The sequence below is a fragment of the Oncorhynchus masou genome, unplaced genomic scaffold, assembly GCF_036934945.1.
Source record: "Oncorhynchus masou masou isolate Uvic2021 unplaced genomic scaffold, UVic_Omas_1.1 unplaced_scaffold_4586, whole genome shotgun sequence".
NCBI lineage: Eukaryota > Metazoa > Chordata > Actinopteri > Salmoniformes > Salmonidae > Oncorhynchus > Oncorhynchus masou.
This window is the reverse complement of record NW_027010981.1, coordinates 12,501-24,173: the sequence shown is the minus strand read 5'-3', so window position 1 is coordinate 24,173 and position 11,673 is coordinate 12,501. Positions and strand designations below refer to the sequence as shown.

General features: G+C 52.7%; 1 pseudogene; it reads right to left on the bottom strand.

The window, feature by feature from the left end:
* Nucleotides 1–292: 292 nt before the first annotated feature.
* LOC135535182 (transmembrane and coiled-coil domain-containing protein 3-like) overlaps nucleotides 293–11,673 on the bottom strand; it is a 22,553-nt pseudogene continuing 11,172 nt past the window's right edge.

Below are 11,673 nucleotides of genomic sequence, written 5' to 3'. Positions count from 1 at the left end.
TTAGGGTAGTGGTTAGGGGTAGTGTTAGGGGTAGTGGTTAGGGGTAGTGGTTAGGAGTAGTGGCAGTGGTAGTGTGTAGGGGTAGTGTGTAGGGGTAGTGGTGGGGTAGTGGTTAGGGTAGTGGTTAGGAGTAGTGGCAGTGGTAGTGTGTAGGGGTAGTGGTTAGGGTTCGTGGTAGTGTCTAGGGGTAGTGGTTAGTGGTAGTGTCTAGGGGGTGTGGTTAGTGGTAGTGGTTAGGGTAGTGTCTAGGGGGTAGTGGTTAGTGGTAGTGGTTAGTGGTTAGTTGTAGTGGTTAGGAGTAGTGGTTAGGAGTAGTGGTTAGTGCTAGTGGTTAGTGCTAGTGGTTAGGGGTAGTGTCTAGGGACTAGTGGCTATTGTTTGATTTGGAACTAAGCATGGAGTGGTGGTCTGTCCTTCGGTAGAGGTACCTCTCTGGAGATGATGCCAGCTCGGCGGGCGCGGCTCCCCAAGACGAAGGAGAACTCGCTGACCTGCGCCAGACCAGCAGACACTATCCAACGGATGTGGCGAGAACCCTTAGGCAAGATGGCCGACAGCACCAGCACGCCATCAGGAACTAACAGGAACATGGAGAGGAGGAGGTGTTTCATTAGAGAGAGGAGAGAGAGAGAGAGAGTGAGAGAGAGGGAGGGGGAGAGAGAAAGACAGAGAGGAGAGAGGGGGAGGGAGAGGGGGAGAGGAGAAAGAGAGAGTGAGGGGGAGAGAGAGAGAGAGAGAGAGAGAGAGAGAGAGAGAGAGAGAGAGAGAGGAGAGGGAGGGGGAGAGAAAAGACAGAAGAAAGACAGAGAGAGAGAGAGGGAGAGGGGGAGAGAGTGAGGGGGAGAAAGAAAGACAGAGAGAGAGGGGGGAGAGAGAAAGACAGAGAAAGAAAGACAGAGAGAGAGAGAGAGAGAGAGGGGGAGAGTGAGAAAGAGAGAGTGAGGGGGAGAGAGAGAAAGAGAGTGAGAGAGAGGGGGAGAGTGAGAAAGAGAGAGTGAGAGACAGGGGGAGAGCGAGAAAGAGAGAGAAAAGAGTGCGAGAGAGAAAATAAGTAAGTGAGAGTGGTTTAAAGCAACAACAGCATACCTTCATGATGACCAATGAGAGAGTCAGCACCACCAGGACTGTCAGTTCGTACAGGACAAAGGTAGGAAAGACATGGAAACCTGCAGTAGAAGAGAACACACATGGAGACCTACACATGGAGACCTACATGGAGACCCACACATGGAGACCCACACATGGAGACCCACACATGGAGACCTACACATGGAGACCTACACATGGAGATCTACACATGGAGACCCACACATGGAGACCCACACATGGAGACCTACACATGGAGACCTACACATGGAGACCCACACATGGAGACCTACACATGGAGACCTACACATGGAGACCTACAGCAGTAGAGACAACAAAGAGACCTACAGTAGTAGAGACAACACAGAGACCTACAGTAGTAGAGACAACACAGAGACCTACAGCAGTAGAGACAACAAAGAGACCTACACATGGAGACCCACACATGGAGACCTACACATGGAGACCTACACATGGAGACCTACACATGGAGACCTACACATGGAGACCCACACATGGAGACCTACACATGGAGACCTACAGATGGAGACCCACACATGGAAACCTACACATGGAGACCCACACATGGAGACCTACACATGGAGACCTACACATGGAGACCCACACATGGAGACCTACACATGGAGACCTACACATGGAGACCCACACATGGAGACCTACACATGGAGACCCACACATGGAAACCTACACATGGAGACCTACACATGGAGACCCACACATGGAGACCTACACATGGAGACCCACACATGGAGACCTACACATGGAGACCTACACATGGAGACCCACACATGGAGACCCACACATGGAGACCTACACATGGAGACCTACACATGGAGACCTACACATGGAGACCCACACATGGAGACCCACACATGGAGACCCACACATGGAGACCCACACATGGAGCCCTACACATGGTGACCCACACATGGAGACCTACACATGGAGACCTACACATGGAGACCCACACATGGTGACCCACACATGGAGACCTACACATGGAGACCCACACATGGAGACCTACACATGGAGACCTACACATGGAGACCTACACATGGAGACCCACACATGGAGACCTACACATGGAGACCCACACATGGAGACCCACACATGGAGACCCACACATGGAGACCAACACATGGAGACCTACACATGGAGACCCACACATGGAGACCCACACATGGAGACCTACACATGGAGACCTACAGCAGTAGAGACAACACACAGAGACCTACAGTAGTAGAGACAACACACAGAGACCTACAGTAGTAGAGACAACATAGACCTACAGCAGTAGAGACAACACACAGAGACCTACAGTAGTAGAGACAACACAGAGACCTACAGTAGTAGAGACAACACAGAGACATACAGTAGTAGAGACAACACATACAGACGTAGAGACAACACACAGAGACCTACAGTAGTAGAGACAACACAGAGACCTACAGTAGTAGAGACAACACAGAGATCTACAGTAGTAGAGACAACACAGAGACATACAGTAGTAGAGACAACACATACAGACGTAGAGACAACACACAGAGACCTACAGTAGTAGAGACAACACACAGAGACCTACAGTAGTAGAGACAACACAGAGATCTACAGTAGTAGAGACAACACAGAGACCTACAGTAGTAGAGACAACACAGAGACCTACAGTAGTAGAGACAACACATACAGACGTAGAGACAACACACAGAGACCTACAGTAGTAGAGACAACACAGAGACCTACAGTAGTAGAGACAACACATACAGACGTAGAGACAACACAGAGACCTACAGTAGTAGAGACAACACACAGAGACCTACAGCAGTAGACAACAAAAGAGACCTACAGTAGTAGAGACAACACAGAGACCTACAGTAGTAGAGACAACAAAGAGACCTACAGTAGTAGAGACAACAAAGAGACCTACAGTAGTAGAGACAACAAAGAGACATACAGTAGTAGAGACAACACAGAGACATACAGTAGTAGAGACAACACAGAGACATACAGTAGTAGAGACAACACAGAGACCTACAGTAGTAGAGACAACAAAGAGACCTACAGTAGTAGAGACAACACAGAGACCTACAGTAGTAGAGACAACACAGAGACCTACAGTAGTAGAGACAACACAGAGACCTACAGTAGTAGAGACAACAAAGAGACCTACAGTAGTAGAGACAACAAAGAGACCTACAGTAGTAGAGACAACAAAGAGACATACAGTAGTATAGACAACACAGGGACCTACAGTAGTAGAGACAACACAGAGACATACAGTAGTATAGACAACACAGAGAACTACAGTAGTAGAGACAACAAAGAGACCTACAGCAGTAGAGACAACACAGAGACCTACAGTAGTAGAGACAACACAGGGACCTACAGTAGTAGAGACAACACAGAGACCTACAGTAGTAGATACGATGCTAAACAGCCATAGAGAGACAGAGATACAGTTGAAGTCAGAAGTTTACATACACTGAGGTTGGAGTCATTAAAACTCGTTTTTCAACCACTCCACAAATGTCTTGTTAACAAACTTTAGTTCTGGCAAGTCGGTTAGGACATCTACTTTGACACAAGGCTTGCAAGCCGAAGAACACCATCCCAACCATGAAGCACGGGGCTGGCAGCATCATGTTGTGGGGGTGCTTTGCTGCAGGAGGGACTGGTGAACTTCACAAAATAGATGCCATCATGATGATGGAAAATTATGTGGATATATTTAAGCAACATCCCAAGACATCAGTCAGGAAGTTAAAGCTTGGTCACAAATGGGTCTTCCAACTGGACAATGACCCCAAGCATACTTCCAAAGTTGTGGCAAAATGGCTTAAGGACAACAAAGTCAAGGTATTGGAGTGGCCATCACAAAGCCCTGACCTCAATCCTATATAAAATGTGTGGGCAGAACTGGAAAAGGCGTGTGCGAGCAAGAAGGCCTACAAACCTGACTCAGTTACACCAGCTCTGTCAGGTGGAATGGGCCAAAATTCACCCAACTTAGTGTGGGAAGCTTGTGGAAGGCTTCCCGAAACGTTTGACCCAAGTTAAACCATTTAAAGGCAATGCTACCAAATACTAATTGAGTGTATGTAAACTTCTGACCCACTGGGAATCTGATGAAAAATAAAAGCTGAAATAAATCATTCTCTCTTATTTTTCTGACATTTCACATTCTTATAATAAAGTGGTGATCTTAACTGACCTAAGAGGGAATTTTTACTAGGATTCAATGTCAGGAATTGTGAAAAACTGAGTTTTAATGTATTTGCCTAAGGTGTATGTAAACTTCCGACTTCAACTGCACGATGCTAAACAGCCATAGAGAGACAGAGATATGACACTAAACAGAGACACTGCAGAGGGTAAGCTTCAGTTCTGACCAATGGAGGCGAAGAAGATGATGGCGAGGAAGTCTCTGATTGGCTCGATGCAGCCCATGACCTCCGTGGTGCAAATGTGACCCTGCGAGGAGAGAAGCGCTCCAGCCAGGAAGCAGCCCAGCTCCATGGAAATGCCCAGGAACTCTGTCACCTTGGAAACGCCGGGAAAACATCATTTGACATACATTTGGTAGAATGGATATAGTTGAACCATTTATATCATAAACTCCCAAATGACACAGTATTGTATTTGTATTGGAATGTCAATTGTAGTACTTGATTGTACAGGAAACATAACCTCTGTTGGAGAAGAGAGCTACGTCTCACAGGGGAGGGGGAGCTACATCTCACAGAGGAGAGGATAGCGGGGGGAGCTACGTCTCACAGAGGAGAGGATAGTGGAGGGGGAGCTACGTCTCACAGAGGAGAGGATAGTGGAGGGGGAGCTACGTCTCACAGAGGAGGGGGAGCTACATCTCACAGAGGAGGGAGAGCTACATCTCACAGAGGAGAGGATAGTGGAGGGGGAGCTACGTCTCACAGAGGAGGGGAAACTATATCTCACAGAGGAGGGGGAGCTACATCTCACAGAGGAGGGGAAGCTATATCTCACAGAGGAGGGGAAGCTACATCTCACAGAGGAGGGAGAGCTACATCTCACAGAGGAGGGGAGCTACATCTCACAGAGGAGGGGGAGCTACGTCTCACAGAGGAGGGGGAGCTACGTCTCACAGAGGAGGGGGAGCTACATCTCACAGAGGAGGGGGAGCTACATCTCACAGAGGAGAGGATAGTGGAGGGGAGCTACGTCTCACAGAGGAGGGGAAACTATATCTCACAGTGGAGGGGGAGCTACATCTCACAGAGGAGGGGAAACTATATCTCACAGAGGAGGGGGAGCTACGTCTCACAGAGGAGGGGAAACTATATCTCACAGAGGAGAGGATAGCGGGGGAGCTATATCTCACAGAGGAGAGGATAGTGGAGGGGGAGCTACGTCTCACAGAGGAGGGGGAGCTACATCTCACAGAGGAGAGGATAGTGGAGGGGGAGCTACATCTCACAGAGGAGGGGAAACTATATCTCACAGAGGAGGGGAAACTATACCTCACAGAGGAGAAGATAGCGGGGGAGCTACATCTCACAGAGGAGGGGAAACTATATCTCACAGCAGAGGGGGAGCTATACCTCACAGAGGAGGGGAAGCTATATCTTACAGAGGAGAGGGAGCTATATCTTACAGAGGAGGGGAAGCTATATCTTACAGAGGAGAGGGAGCTATATCTCACAGAGGAGAGGGAGCTATATCTCACAGAGGAGGGGAAGCTATATCTTACAGAGGAGAGGGAGCTATATCTTACAGAGGAGAGGGAGCTATATCTCACGGCAGAGGGGGAGCTATATCTCACAGAGGAGGGGGAGCTATATCTCACAGAGGAGAGGGAGCTATATCTCACAGAGGAGGGGAAGCTATATCTTACAGAGGAGAGGGAGCTATATCTCACGGCAGAGGGGGAGCTATATCTCACAGAGGAGAGGGAGCTATATCTCACAGAGGAGGGGGAGCTATATCTCACAGAGGAGAGGGAGCTATATCTTACAGAGGAGGGGGAGCTATATCTCACAGAGGAGAGGAGGAAGAGTGAGGAGGGGGAGCTGTATCTCACAGAGGAGGGGGAGCTATATCTCACAGAGGAGAGGGAGCTATATCTTACAGAGGAGGGGGAGCTATATCTCACAGAGGAGAGGGAGCTATATCTCACGGCAGAGGGGGAGCTATATCTCACAGAGGAGAGGGAGCTATATCTCACAGAGGAGGGGGAGCTATACCTCACAGAGGAGAGGGAGCTATATCTCACAGAGGAGGGGGAGCTATACCTCACAGAAGAGAGGATAGTTGGGGGGGGGGCTATATCTCACAGAAGAGAGGATAGCGGGGGGAGCTATACCTCACAGAGGAGGGGAAACTATATCTCACAGAAGAGAGGATAGCGGGGGGGAGCTATATCTCACAGAAGAGAGGATAGCGGGGGGAGCTATATCTCACAGAGGAGGGGAAACTATATCTCACAGAAGAGAGGATAGCGGGGGAGCTATACCTCACAGAGGAGGGGAAACTATATCTCACAGAAGAGAGGATAGCGGGGGGGCTATATCTCACAGAAGAGAGGATAGCGGGGGGGCTATATCTCACAGAAGAGAGGATAGCGGGGGAGCTATATCTCACAGAAGAGAGGATAGCGGGGGGGGCTATATCTCACAGAAGAGAGGATAGCGGGGGGGGCTATATCTCACAGAAGAGAGGATAGCGGGGGGAGCTATATCTCACAGAAGAGAGGATAGCGGGGGGGGCTATATCTCACAGAGGAGAGGAGGAAGAGTGAGGAGGGGGAGCTATATCTCACAGAGGAGAGGAGGAAGAGTGAGGAGGGGGGAGCTATACCTCACAGAGGAGAGGAGGAAGAGTGAGGAGGGGGAGCTATATCTCACAGAGGAGAGGAGGAAGAGTGAGGAGGGGGTGAGCTATACCTCACAGAGGAGAGGAGGAAGAGTGAGGAGGGGGTGAGCTATACTCACAGAGGAGAGGAGGAAGAGTGAGGAGGGGGGAGCTATACCTCACAGAGGAGAGGAGGAAGAGTGAGGAGGGGGAGCTATATCTCACAGAGGAGAGGAGGAAGAGTGAGGAGGGGGTGAGCTATACCTCACAGAGGAGAGGAGGAAGAGTGAGGAGGGGGGGAGCTATACCTCACAGAGGAGAGGAGGAAGAGTGAGGAGGGGGAGCTATATCTCACAGAGGAGAGGAGGAAGAGGAGGGGGGGGGGAGCTATATCTCACAGAGGAGAGGAGGAAGAGTGAGGAGGGGGAGCTATATCTCACAGAGGAGAGGAGGAAGAGTGAGGAGGGGGAGCTATATCTCACAGAGGAGAGGAGGAAGAGTGAGGAGGGGGGGAGCTATATCTCACAGAGGAGAGGAGGAAGAGTGAGGAGGGGGAGCTATATCTCACAGAGGAGAGGAGGAAGAGTGAGGAGGGGGAGCTATATCTCACAGAGGAGAGGAGGAAGAGTGAGGAGGGGGGGAGCTATATCTCACAGAGGAGAGGAGGAAGAGTGAGGAGGGGGTGCTATATCTCACAGAGGAGAGGAGGAAGAGTGAGGAGGGGGGAGCTATACCTCACAGAGGAGAGGAGGAAGAGTGAGGAGGGGGAGCTATACCTCACAGAGGAGAGGAGGAAGAGTGAGGAGGGGGAGCTATACCTCACAGAGGAGAGGAGGAAGAGTGAGGAGGGGGGGCTATATCTCACAGAGGAGAGGAGGAAGAGTGAGGAGGGGGGGAGCTATACCTCACAGAGGAGAGGAGGAAGAGTGAGGAGGGGGGAGCTATACCTCACAGAGGAGAGGAGGAAGAGGAGGAGGGGGAGCTATATCTCACAGAGGAGAGGAGGAAGAGTGAGGAGGGGGGAGCTATATCTCACAGAGGAGAGGAGGAAGAGTGAGGAGGGGGAGCTATATCTCACAGAGGAGAGGAGGAAGAGTGAGGAGGGGGGGAGCTATACCTCACAGAGGAGAGGAGGAAGAGTGAGGAGGGGGGAGCTATACCTCACAGAGGAGAGGAGGAAGAGTGAGGAGGGGGAGCTATACCTCACAGAGGAGAGGAGGAAGAGTGAGGAGGGGGGGAGCTATACCTCACAGAGGAGAGGAGGAAGAGTGAGGAGGGGGAGCTATACCTCACAGAGGAGAGGAGGAAGAGTGAGGAGGGGGGAGCTATACCTCACAGAGGAGAGGAGGAAGAGTGAGGAGGGGGGGAGCTATACCTCACAGAGGAGAGGAGGAAGAGTGAGGAGGGGGAGCTATACCTCACAGAGGAGAGGAGGAAGAGTGAGGAGGGGGGGCTATACCTCACAGAGGAGAGGAGGAAGAGTGAGGAGGGGGAGCTATACCTCACAGAGGAGAGGAGGAAGAGTGAGGAGGGGGGGCTATACCTCACAGAGGAGAGGAGGAAGAGTGAGGAGGGGGGCTATACCTCACAGAGGAGAGGAGGAAGAGTGAGGAGGGGGAGCTATACCTCACAGAGGAGAGGAGGAAGAGTGAGGAGGGGGAGCTACGTCTCACAGAGGAGAGGAGGAAGAGTGAGGAGGGGGGGCTATACCTCACAGAGGAGAGGAGGAAGAGTGAGGAGGGGGAGCTACGTCTCACAGAGGAGAGGAGGAAGAGTGAGGAGGGGGGGCTATACCTCACAGAGGAGAGGAGGAAGAGTGAGGAGGGGGAGCTATACCTCACAGAGGAGAGGAGGAAGAGTGAGGAGGGGGAGCTACGTCCTCACAGAGGAGAGGAGGAAGAGTGAGGAGGGGGCTATACCTCACAGAGGAGAGGAGGAAGAGTGAGGAGGGGGAGCTACGTCTCACAGAGGAGAGGAGGAAGAGTGAGGAGGGGGGGCTATACCTCACAGAGGAGAGGAGGAAGAGTGAGGAGGGGGAGCTATACCTCACAGAGGAGAGGAGGAAGAGTGAGGAGGGGGAGCTATACCTCACAGAGGAGAGGAGGAAGAGTGAGGAGGGGGCTATACCTCACAGAGGAGAGGAGGAAGAGGAGGAGGGGGAGCTATACCTCACAGAGGAGAGGAGGAAGAGTGAGGAGGGGGAGCTATACCTCACAGAGGAGAGGAGGAAGAGTGAGGAGGGGGAGCTATACCTCACAGAGGAGAGGAGGAAGAGTGAGGAGGGGGAGCTATACCTCACAGAGGAGAGGAGGAAGAGTGAGGAGGGGGGGCTATATCTCACAGAGGAGAGGAGGAAGAGTGAGGAGGGGGGGAGCTATACCTCACAGAGGAGAGGAGGAAGAGTGAGGAGGGGGAGCTATACCTCACAGAGGAGAGGAGGAAGAGTGAGGAGGGGGAGCTATATCTCACAGAGGAGAGGAGGAAGAGTGAGGAGGGGGGGAGCTATATCTCACAGAGGAGAGGAGGAAGAGTGAGGAGGGGGAGCTATATCTCACAGAGGAGAGGAGGAAGAGTGAGGAGGGGGGGAGCTATACCTCACAGAGGAGAGGAGGAAGAGTGAGGAGGGGGAGCTATACCTCACAGAGGAGAGGAGGAAGAGTGAGGAGGGGGAGCTATACCTCACAGAGGAGAGGAGGAAGAGTGAGGAGGGGGGGGGCTATACCTCACAGAGGAGAGGAGGAAGAGTGAGGAGGGGGAGCTATACCTCACAGAGGAGAGGAGGAAGAGTGAGGAGGGGGGGGGAGCTATACCTCACAGAGGAGAGGAGGAAGAGTGAGGAGGGGGGGAGCTATACCTCACAGAGGAGAGGAGGAAGAGTGAGGAGGGGGAGCTATACCTCACAGAGGAGAGGAGGAAGAGTGAGGAGGGGGGGCTATACACTCACAGAGGAGAGGAGGAAGAGTGAGGAGGGGGAGCTATACCTCACAGAGGAGAGGAGGAAGAGTGAGGAGGGGGGGGCTATACTCACAGAGGAGAGGAGGAAGAGTGAGGAGGGGGGGAGCTATACCTCACAGAGGAGAGGAGGAAGAGTGAGGAGGGGGAGCTATACCTCACAGAGGAGAGGAGGAAGAGTGAGGAGGGGGAGCTACGTCTCACAGAGGAGAGGAGGAAGAGTGAGGAGGGGGCTATACCTCACAGAGGAGAGGAGGAAGAGTGAGGAGGGGGAGCTACGTCTCACAGAGGAGAGAGGAAGAGGAGGAGGGGGCTATACCTCACAGAGGAGAGGAGGAAGAGTGAGGAGGGGGGGCTATACCTCACAGAGGAGAGGAGGAAGAGTGAGGAGGGGGAGCTATACCTCACAGAGGAGAGGAGGAAGAGTGAGGAGGGGGAGCTATACCTCACAGAGGAGAGGAGGAAGAGGAGGGGGGGGGGGAGCTATATCTCACAGAGGAGAGGAGGAAGAGTGAGGAGGGGGGGAGCTATACCTCACAGAGGAGAGGAGGAAGAGTGAGGAGGGGGGGGCTATACCTCACAGAGGAGAGGAGGAAGAGTGAGGAGGGGGGGCTATACCTCACAGAGGAGAGGAGGAAGAGTGAGGAGGGGGAGCTATACCTCACAGAGGAGAGGAGGAAGAGTGAGGAGGGGGAGCTACGTCTCACAGAGGAGAGGAGGAAGAGTGAGGAGGGGGGGCTATACCTCACAGAGGAGAGGAGGAAGAGTGAGGAGGGGGAGCTACGTCTCACAGAGGAGAGGAGGAAGAGTGAGGAGGGGGGCTATACCTCACAGAGGAGAGGAGGAAGAGTGAGGAGGGGGAGCTATACTCTCACAGAGGAGAGGAGGAAGAGTGAGGAGGGGGAGCTATATCTCACAGAGGAGAGGAGGAAGAGTGAGGAGGGGGGCTATACCTCACAGAGGAGAGGAGGAAGAGTGAGGAGGGGGAGCTACGCCTCACAGAGGAGAGGAGGAAGAGTGAGGAGGGGGGCTATACCTCACAGAGGAGAGGAGGAAGAGTGAGGAGGGGGAGCTATACCTCACAGAGGAGAGGAGGAAGAGTGAGGAGGGGGGGGCTATACCTCACAGAGGAGAGGAGGAAGAGTGAGGAGGGGGAGCTATACCTCACAGAGGAGAGGAGGAAGAGTGAGGAGGGGGAGCTATACTCACAGAGAAGAGGATTTAGAGTGAGGAGGGGGAGCTATATCTCACAGAGGAGAGGAGGAAGAGTGAGGAGGGGGGAGCTATACCTCACAGAGGAGAGGAGGAAGAGTGAGGAGGGGGGGCTATACCTCACAGAGGAGAGGAGGAAGAGTGAGGGGGGGGGCTATACCTCACAGAGGAGAGGAGGAAGAGTGAGGAGGGGGAGCTATACCTCACAGAGGAGAGGAGGAAGAGTGAGGAGGGGGAGCTACGCCTCACAGAGGAGAGGAGGAAGAGTGAGGAGGGGCTATACCTCACAGAGGAGAGGAGGAAGAGTGAGGAGGGGGAGCTACGTCTCACAGAGGAGAGGAGGAAGAGAGGAGGGGGGGCTATACCTGAGGAGAGGAGGAAGAGTGAGGAGGGGGGCTATACCTCACAGAGGAGAGGAGGAAGAGTGAGGAGGGGGAGCTATACCTCACAGAGGAGAGGAGGAAGAGTGAGGAGGGGGAGCTATACCTCACAGAGGAGAGGAGGAAGAGGAGGAGGGGGGGAGCTATATCTCACAGAGGAGAGGAGGAAGAGTGAGGAGGGGGGGAGCTATACCTCACA